Genomic DNA, 9,166 nt, shown 5'->3' on the forward strand with positions numbered 1-9,166 from the left:
CTAATTGCTCCAAATTTTGCTAGAAACGCAGCTAGCATCAATTTAACATGAAAAAATTAGAACGTACGAAAACCCTTTGAGAGATGGCTCAAAGGAATCGGTTCATTGAACCGTCCAAAAGAAAGAACTCGCTAAAAAGAATCGGACTTCCCATGAGCCACTCCCCCCTCCAACTTTTTCGCTCTTGTCCAGACATGTTCCCCCCCCCCCACTTTAAGTGTGCTGCATATGAAAAATTTTAAGACATTCTGTAAAAGGCGGGGGCGACTTTGTGTTATTTTTGACACACAGTGTTAAATCTATTCAATTAATATATATGAAGGCAGGGGGTGAACATTTTATGACTTAAGCTCCCAATGAAATCTCTGTGCTGAGGTCAATGGCTCATATAATGTAGAAGGCTACACAACCTCTAATAAAACAGCGTATTGCATCAGGACGTCTGATTAGATTTCACCGTCTCTATATTTTTTTATAAAACATTTTGATAGCACTCTAAATGCATTTACTGCCTGCTTTATTTTATAGGAAAAAATAAGCCTGGCTACTCAAACAAGTCAAGGCAATCATTGTCTAGAGTGCATATGCAGCAACACAACTCAACAATTGGCTTTTACAGTGCATGCGAACAGGAGCCTTGAATAGAGATGGGAATTGCTGACAGAGCGGAATGGCCATCAGACGGTGTGGACGGGAGCCAGACCCCGGCAGGATTTTCGTCCATGGGTTCACGAAGGCGGCCCACGGGGTGCTACTAAAAACATTCCGATGATCTCAGACTGATGTTGCAGAGTTCAGATGAAATGAATACTGGCCTACATAAACTTGTTCATGCTGTGATGTTCAGACAGATTGCAAAATGTCACTAAACTTAAAGTTTCTGCTTAAGAAAGTTAGGGGATTTTTTTGTTACAAAGCATGACAGGGTAACATACAAGACATGTCAGCAGTGTTGTAGCACTAAGTCAGCAAATTTTGTGGTGATCCTTAAACATTAAACCCTTAAGCCGAGAAAATCTGCATGGATCTTGGTTGAAAAAGAAACACAAACTGACAAGTCATTTTTCTTCCCTGCCACAGAGTTCAATTTCACCCGGCAACAACGTGATGTCATCGGGAGAGTGAGAAATCAGCCAATCAGAGTGCTGACTGAGCAGTCGTGAGGTCAAATGCTGTATCTTAGCAATGGCTAAATGGTGCTGGTGTGAACTTCCTGAGACAATCTAGTTTCATGCAACACACTTAGAAATCATATCAGTTGATTTTACACACAATTTACATCCCTACACACATATCTGTTCCCATGTAATAGTCAGTTGCTCCAATTCCCTAGAAAATCTAAATCTGAAACTTTTTTGAGACAGTTGCATAATTGTTTGCTCATTTATAACCAATGCACACAGACTAGTTTTTATCATCGAAGTAAATAGCTTGACAATTTTTTTTTTTTAGTCATTTGATTTAATGTGAACAATATACACTAATATAATATATTTTACTTATCCGTGTGTGTGCGGTGCTTTAAACGGGATGTAATCCTGCAACGGGACTGCCACCCATTTCCTCCTATTCTGTGAAGGGCTGTTTAGGAAGCCACCTTTGTGTGTTTGTGAGTGTGTATCTGTATTCTAGCAATGGTTCATTAGCTGCCAAAGGACACATGCAGTGGCAGTGAAGCTCATTTCCATTCTATTCAGGCACATTTCCACAAAGTTTTGACTGTAAAGTTATATGCAAATATGAATGTGACCCTGTATATTAATTATATTTGCTATTTAATGGGCCTAACTTTCAAGTTTTAATGCAGACTGACTGACTCAGTGTCTGTTCTATCAGATGAAAGATCTGCAAGCCTTTCCTGTGTGTATTACATGTTTAGATACAAAGACAGGGAGAGCCTGTCAAACAAGCATTTCACCTGCGATAACCTCGTATTGACTTACTTTCTATGACGACACCTATAAATAGTTTGATTAAATCAGACTTGATCCAGTTAAATAGTAAATCAAACTCATCAATCAAATCTAACACCTCCCGTTTCTTTCACTCTTTTCTGTATTCCAAAGCACTTTTGGTGTCTTTTTGATGCTTTGAACTATGATTAGGGGAGAGCGGGGCAAAAAAGTAACTTTTTTGACTTTCTCAGTTTGTTTAAATTTACTTGGGGTTCAGAGTATTTATTTTTCACACATGTCCAGTACAGTTATGTGGTTTTGTTTCATTAATACAGTGTATACTTTTTTCTTGACTTACTCCGAAAGAATGGAAGTGAAATGTGACAACCTGCCTCATAGGTGGGGTATTGTAACATGTGAGGGGCACATTGTAACATGACCATACAAGAGCTTAAAATGTTATCTGATCTAATCAAAAAAATATAAAAGACAAACTAAAATATTTTGTCAATAAAATACAATTATTAACTTTTTCATATAAAGTAATGGCATTTTTTAATACTTAAAAATAAACTAATTTTTGCATTTGACAACAAACACACCGCAAAACACAGCTATACAGCATAGTACAAAACATAATACTAATTAATCATTTCTGAACATTGACTCTTAGTCGTTATTCACCTTTCTCATGGTTTCTCAATAGAATTCATAAAAGTATAGAATAGAATAGCGTAGTTCTAATAGGGGCACTTTGGGGCAACGTGCCCCACCTGCGCAACTGGGATTTAAACCTGGCTAGTGTCTTCTACAGGTTAGATCAGCATTAAAGAACTATCTCAACTGTTAAATAACAGATATAAGATTAAAATAATATCAGATTTGTCTAATTTTAAATAAACACAAAAAATAGAGATGAAAAATTAACTTAAGTAAGAAATTTACTTTTGCTATGGTTGAATAAATGTTCAGTGATATCTTCCAAAGATTTTTTTAATTTTGGCGCAATTTTTTCTTGATATAGTATTGATATGGCAACTAGTAAATACACTAAGTTTCGTCATGCTGGCATGTGATGAAAGTTGTAAACCATGTGTGTTACAACTAGCCCCGCGTTACTTTGTGCCCCACGCTCCCCTACTTTCTAAGTGTTTATGGTTTTTCTGTTTAGCCATCAATTCAACATTTTAAGGGTCATTCTATTAAACCAAACAAGACAAAAATGTGTTTACTGAATTGCATTGTGTAATAATACATGCTTTAAAAGTACAAAATTAACAAAATTTGAATAAAGACTCTTCCAAAAACGTGTTTTGTCTTACTCTGATTCACTATATTATAAGTGTTTAGACCTGAGCGGGATGGTTTTCGCGGGAAATTGAGTATATTCCTCACTTGCTCGTGTGTGTCTCTTCATATCCGTACATAGAGAAAAGTACTTTACGCGTGTGTGGTGTGGGGGGAAAACGCGATAGAACTTGATATAACGAGTATCGACATCTGCTTGGCTTTTCGGAGATGGCGAGAACTGAGGGATTTGAAATGTTGTAAAAGTGACGCAGTGATGGCGTTTTTATTACTCAACAGGTGATTAAGTTATTTTATTGAAGAGATAAATTGCCATATGTAGCTTTCTAACAGCATTATCTATTGTGAAGTGTCATTTCGTTATAGGCTAGGTGTAGCTCTGTGCTGGGATTTATTTAAGGAAGTACGTGTCTGTCAATTAATGGTTATTAGCTACAGTAACATCTTCAATTAGTCATAGATCCTTTCCATCTAAATTAATTATATCTCTTAAAGGGTTAGTTCACCCAAAAATGAAAATTCTGTCATTTATTACTCACGCTCATGCCGTTCCAGACCCATAGGACCTTCGTTAATCTTCGGAACGCAAATTGAGATACTTTTGTTTAAATCCGATGGCTCCGTGAGGCCTGCATAGGGAGCAATGACATTTCTTCTCTCAAGATCCATAAAGGTACTAAAAACATATTTAAATCAGTTCATGTGAGTACAGTGGTTCAATATTAATATTATAAAGCGACGAGAATATTTTTGGTGCGCCAAAATAAACAAAATAACGACTTATTTAGTGATGGTCGATTTCAAAACACTGCTTCAGGAAGATTCGGAGCGTAATGAATCAGCGTGTCGAATCATGATTCGGATCGCGTGTCAAACTGCTGAAATCACGTGACTTTGGCGCTCCGAACCGCGGATTCGACACGCTGATTCATAACGCTCCGAAGCTTCATGAAGCAGTGTTTTGAAATCGGCCATCACTAAATAATTCGTTATTTTTATTTTTTTGGCGCACCAAAAATATTCTCGTCGCTTTATAATATTAATATTGAACCACTGTACTCACATGAATTGATTTAAATATGTTTTTAGTACCTTTATGGATCTTGAGAGAGGAAATGTCATTGCTCCCTATGTAGGCCTCACGGTGCCATCGGATTTAAACAAAAATATCTTAATTTGTGTTCCGAAGATCAACGAAGGTCTTACGGGTGTAAAACGGCACGAGGGTGAGTAATTAATGACAGAATTTTCATTTTTGGGTGAACTAACCCTTTAAACCTAGAAGTGGATGTTTTAAGCAATATAATAATCTCCCTCTTTTTTATTTATGAGAAAGAACCATGTTCATCCGCACAGTCACACAGAGCGGAAGCACAACCAAAACAATGTTCTTCCGCGAAATACATGCAGTTTTGTTTTTCTTTTACCCGTGAGTTACATAGTCATAATGTACCTTTTAAAAGGTTTGCGAATTCTTAATAAAATTCTTTGATATTATTCTCAAAATGTAATATAATTAATTTTGTTTTGTAGTCTGTATTTTTTGTGTACACACACATTCATGTTTTATGGGGACATTCCATATACATGATAGTTTATATTCTATAAACTGTATATTCTATTCTATCCTCTAACTCTAAACCTACTCCTAAACCTAAATGGTACAGAAAACTTGCTGCATTTTTAGATTTAAAAAAAAAAAAAAAAAAAAACGCCATTCTGTATGAATTATAAGCTGTTTTCCTCACATTGACCAAAAAATGTCCCCACAAAGACAAGAATTTAAGATATTGCCATCTTTGTGGGGACATTTTGTCTCCATATCATAGGGTATACCTGAACCACACACACACACACACACATTATATATATAGCGAGCGTACATTATATATATATATATATATAAAGGTCACTTTTTGTGATAAAGACAATTCTCTTCCAAATTCATTGATCAGAGGCTGTCCTAAATTTCTGCATAAAAGTTAAGCTTCCAAGGAGGGCCGGATGGATACAAACATGCCGAACGGAATGTTTACTGTGCAGATCCTAATCCCGGTGCTTAGAGTAAATATTTTACGTAACTTTTCATTTAGATTCTTTAAACATGTCACAGGATTAGGAATTATGTGAGTGATACAAGCAGTTGAAAACAAGCAGGGAAGGACTGCAGAAACATTCCTGGAAATCTGGCTTCCTTGAAACATAAGAAAAAAAAATAGAAGGTGGCAGAGAGAGAGTTTTCTGACTTCTGAATTTAACTTGGTATAGAAAATATCAAGTTTGGCATGAGAATGCAGGAGTACAGCTATAAAGAGAGAGAGAGAGAGAGAGAGAGAGAGAGAGAGAGTTCATTTCTCAGTGAATAAAGGGCCAGGAATGTTTAAGCCCCTGCATGTGATTTTAGATTAGAAAAAAAAAAAACCCTCAGGAATCTCTGCAAACCTCCACTTTACACTTTTGTTAACTTTTTTTTTTTTTTTCCCCCCCACACGATCCTGCAACCTACTCAAATATGGAGGACATGAAGACAGAGAATGTGAGAGGGGGGTCAGGAGGCTGGTGTAGGGTATAGAAGCAAACAGAAACAGAGCATGTGTGTGTACATGTGTTTGTTTGCATTGGTGTAAGTGTGTGTGTGTGCAATATAGAGGTCAGCATATGTAGCACTCTTAGACTGCGGGTTTTCTGGGACTGGGTTGTTTGGATAAGTGGGGGAAAGTTCACAGCTCAAAGACTTCTTTCAGTTCCAGCATGCACTGCCATATCTCTCTCTTCCAGTCCACTGGAAAAGTTAAACATAGCTAATGCACATTTTACATTTATTTTATATTTACCTTTTTAATACATTTTTGTCTCTTCCTTTGCAACGTCTTTCAGTTTCCATTGTACTGCTCATATTTATATGTATATATATTAACATATGCAATCATTGAATGATGTTTTTTTTTTTTTTTTCATAAAAAAGTTTTATGAGTCTAAAAAATAAAGAACATAAAATGGAAAAAACCCTCATGAAACTACATTTCTCGTTTAGCCTGACAGAGGAATCGTGTGATCAATCACCTGCTGGCGGCCTCTTGTGGACAAATGTTGATTATTACAGAAAACTTTTCTAGGGATCGTGCCGTCCAAAAGATGGCGTTGATCGTTAAAAATATTGGCAGACACTCTTACTAAAACTACTTGGATGCGTTGTATCTTGAGGCTCAACTCGGTCAATATATTTACAATAGATAGATAGACAAAAAGATAGACAGACAAATATATAGACAAACAGATTTAGACAGATAAATAGATAAACATACAGACAGACATAGATATACAAACGGATAGACAGATAGATAGACAGACAGACAGATGGATAGATGCACCAAATGTTTGCCTCTCAGCATGTTTAAGTCTGTGTTGTGTCAGCAAGAAAAAAATTATTTTAAAGTATTACGACACAAGCATATGGGACAGTAATTATTAAATACGATCTTTTTCTGATCCCTCCTATCTGCCTGCCATTCATCTCTCTTGTCCCTGTTTTGTGTCTCATTAATCTTTTCCTCCCCATCCTTGTTCTTCTTCACTCACTCCTCCCCATTCTCGCTCTCTTTCTCTCTCTCTGTTTAAATTTTCAGCTTGCGGCTGAGAAAGAGTGTAGAATTCAATCCTCTCTAGTCTTTTGGGTAATTTCATCAATTGATATTACTTTTCAAGTATGAATGTTTATTTATTTACTTATTTATTCACTGGTTAAACAGTAAATTTCTAAGTTTCTTGAAGGTTTCTGTAATTTCACACAATGAAGCTAAGCAGAAGAGAGGTTCCTATTTATGTGAGTAACACTTTCTTTTCTGTCTCTTTTTCTGTCTTTGCCCTTGTTTTAAAGATGAAAATATTGCTAAATGTGCTTTTAGCCAAAGAATTGCTATGCAATATATAGAACTACACTATGTATGTACTAAATGTTGTGCATGTGTGTTTTAGGGCCAAGCAAAGGTTTTTGCACTGATCCCCTCAGTTCAGGAGGAAGAGGTGTTTGTGGTTCTAGAGGGCTCAACTCTACTACATGTTCTGCAAACTAGAGTTCACTCCATGCTGTACTTCATTGTCCCAGGTAAAAAAAATATAAAAAATAATATACAATAATATACATTCTCCAACCTGCTTGTTCTACACAGGATTGTGAGGATGCTGGAGAATAATATATAATATAATATGATATAATTCCTAGGTGAAAAACCATAAGTAAGCAATAAGGAACGAGAGAGTGTGTGCTGTGTCGTGAATAAGTCACGGCTGAAAGGCGTTGTTTGCAACCCCTTCAGCTGTGACTTATTCACGATACAGCACTAGCCTGGAGTACCTTATTGCTTTTATAAAACGGTTACCAAACAATACAAATATTAAATCCAAGAATATGTATCAATGCAACTTTCATGAAGTAAACTTTCACTAAAAGCCTTCCTTCTGCCGGAAAAAATAGTCCCTGACCGTGAACAGCAAGAGAAGTTACATTATTACGCCATTAGATGGCGGCAAAGACTGTCTTTATGAGTGTGTCAGTCAGTAACGAATACTTTTTATATTGAAAAGACTGAATTGTTGTGAACACAGAACAAGACGCCACTGACAAATGCTTTGACTAGCGCTGTCAGTCACGGGAAAACCCCTTAACTGTTAAAAGGACAAGATAATACATCGGACATTTAAACAGATTTTTTTATTATGAACATAGGACTGACCTGAAGGAAAATGCTAAATCTGAATGCAGGTAATAAACTCGCTCACTCGATCTCTTTCTCACAATACTCTTCTACATAATACAGTAAGCTTCAATGAACAATATCAATTGAGAACATACAGTTTACGTTGCTAAGAGTGGTTGCTAAGGGTGTTGTGTAGTGATACATAGAACCGTTGGGTGAAGCGGTCATAGCCGTGTTTCATCGTGAATAAAACACAGCTATTGACCAATCAGAATCAAGGACAGGATCTAACCATTTAATAATAAAGAAATAACATAATATATATTGGATTAGTGGATTAATGTAATATAAATGGTATTAAAGTTTAATAAGAACTTTTCTTAAAGGCTTAGTTCACTTCTGAATGAAAATTTCCTAATAATTTACTCACCCCCATGTCATCCAAGATGTTCATGTCTTTCTTTCTTCAGTTGAAAAGAAATTAAGGTTTTTGAGGAGAACATTCCTGGATTTTTCTTTTATAAAAGAAAAACGTATATATTTACTAGCTCTGCGATGCACCACGCATGACGTAATCACGTTATAAAGGTCACGTGTGATGTAAGCGGAAGTACCAACCCGGTGTCTACAAAGTGTACGTGCAAAGATTAAATCAAACGGCCTTTACAAAAAAAAGGTAAAACAACTATATCGGACGATTTTGAAGTTGGAGGAGAACATTTTTCGCCTTACCGTGTTACTTCCGCCTATGTCACACGTAACCTTTCAACGTAATGCATGGTGCATCGCAGAGCTAGTGCAAGACAAGCATTTGTGGTTAAAAAGTATATAAATTTCTTTTTTTTTTTTTTTTTTTTGGAAAATGACAGATCGTTTCGCTAGATAAGACCCTTATATCTCGTCTAGGATCGTGTAGAGTGTTTTGAAGCTGTATTTAAACTGCAATTTGCACCTTCACCCCATTGTACCCCAGTGAAGTGAGTAAATTATCAGGAAATTTTCACTCAGAAGTGAACTAATCCTTTAATTTACTTCTCCCAAGATACTGTTACTGATTATATGTGTAGTTAGTGTTCTCTGTGTGTTTCCATTGTTGTGTTTAGGCCATAACCAGTCTGAGATGGTGCGTGTCCGAGCGTATATATTTACAGACGATGCTGTGATGTGTGTGGGTGTATCTTCTCTGACATACATGGAGGATGATGCACAGGAGCTGGCTGAATACCTGGTTACCCATAGCGACTGCCTCAGCACCACTGAGCACAG

This window comes from Ctenopharyngodon idella, chromosome 15 (assembly GCF_019924925.1).
Source record: "Ctenopharyngodon idella isolate HZGC_01 chromosome 15, HZGC01, whole genome shotgun sequence".
Lineage (NCBI taxonomy): Eukaryota > Metazoa > Chordata > Actinopteri > Cypriniformes > Xenocyprididae > Ctenopharyngodon > Ctenopharyngodon idella.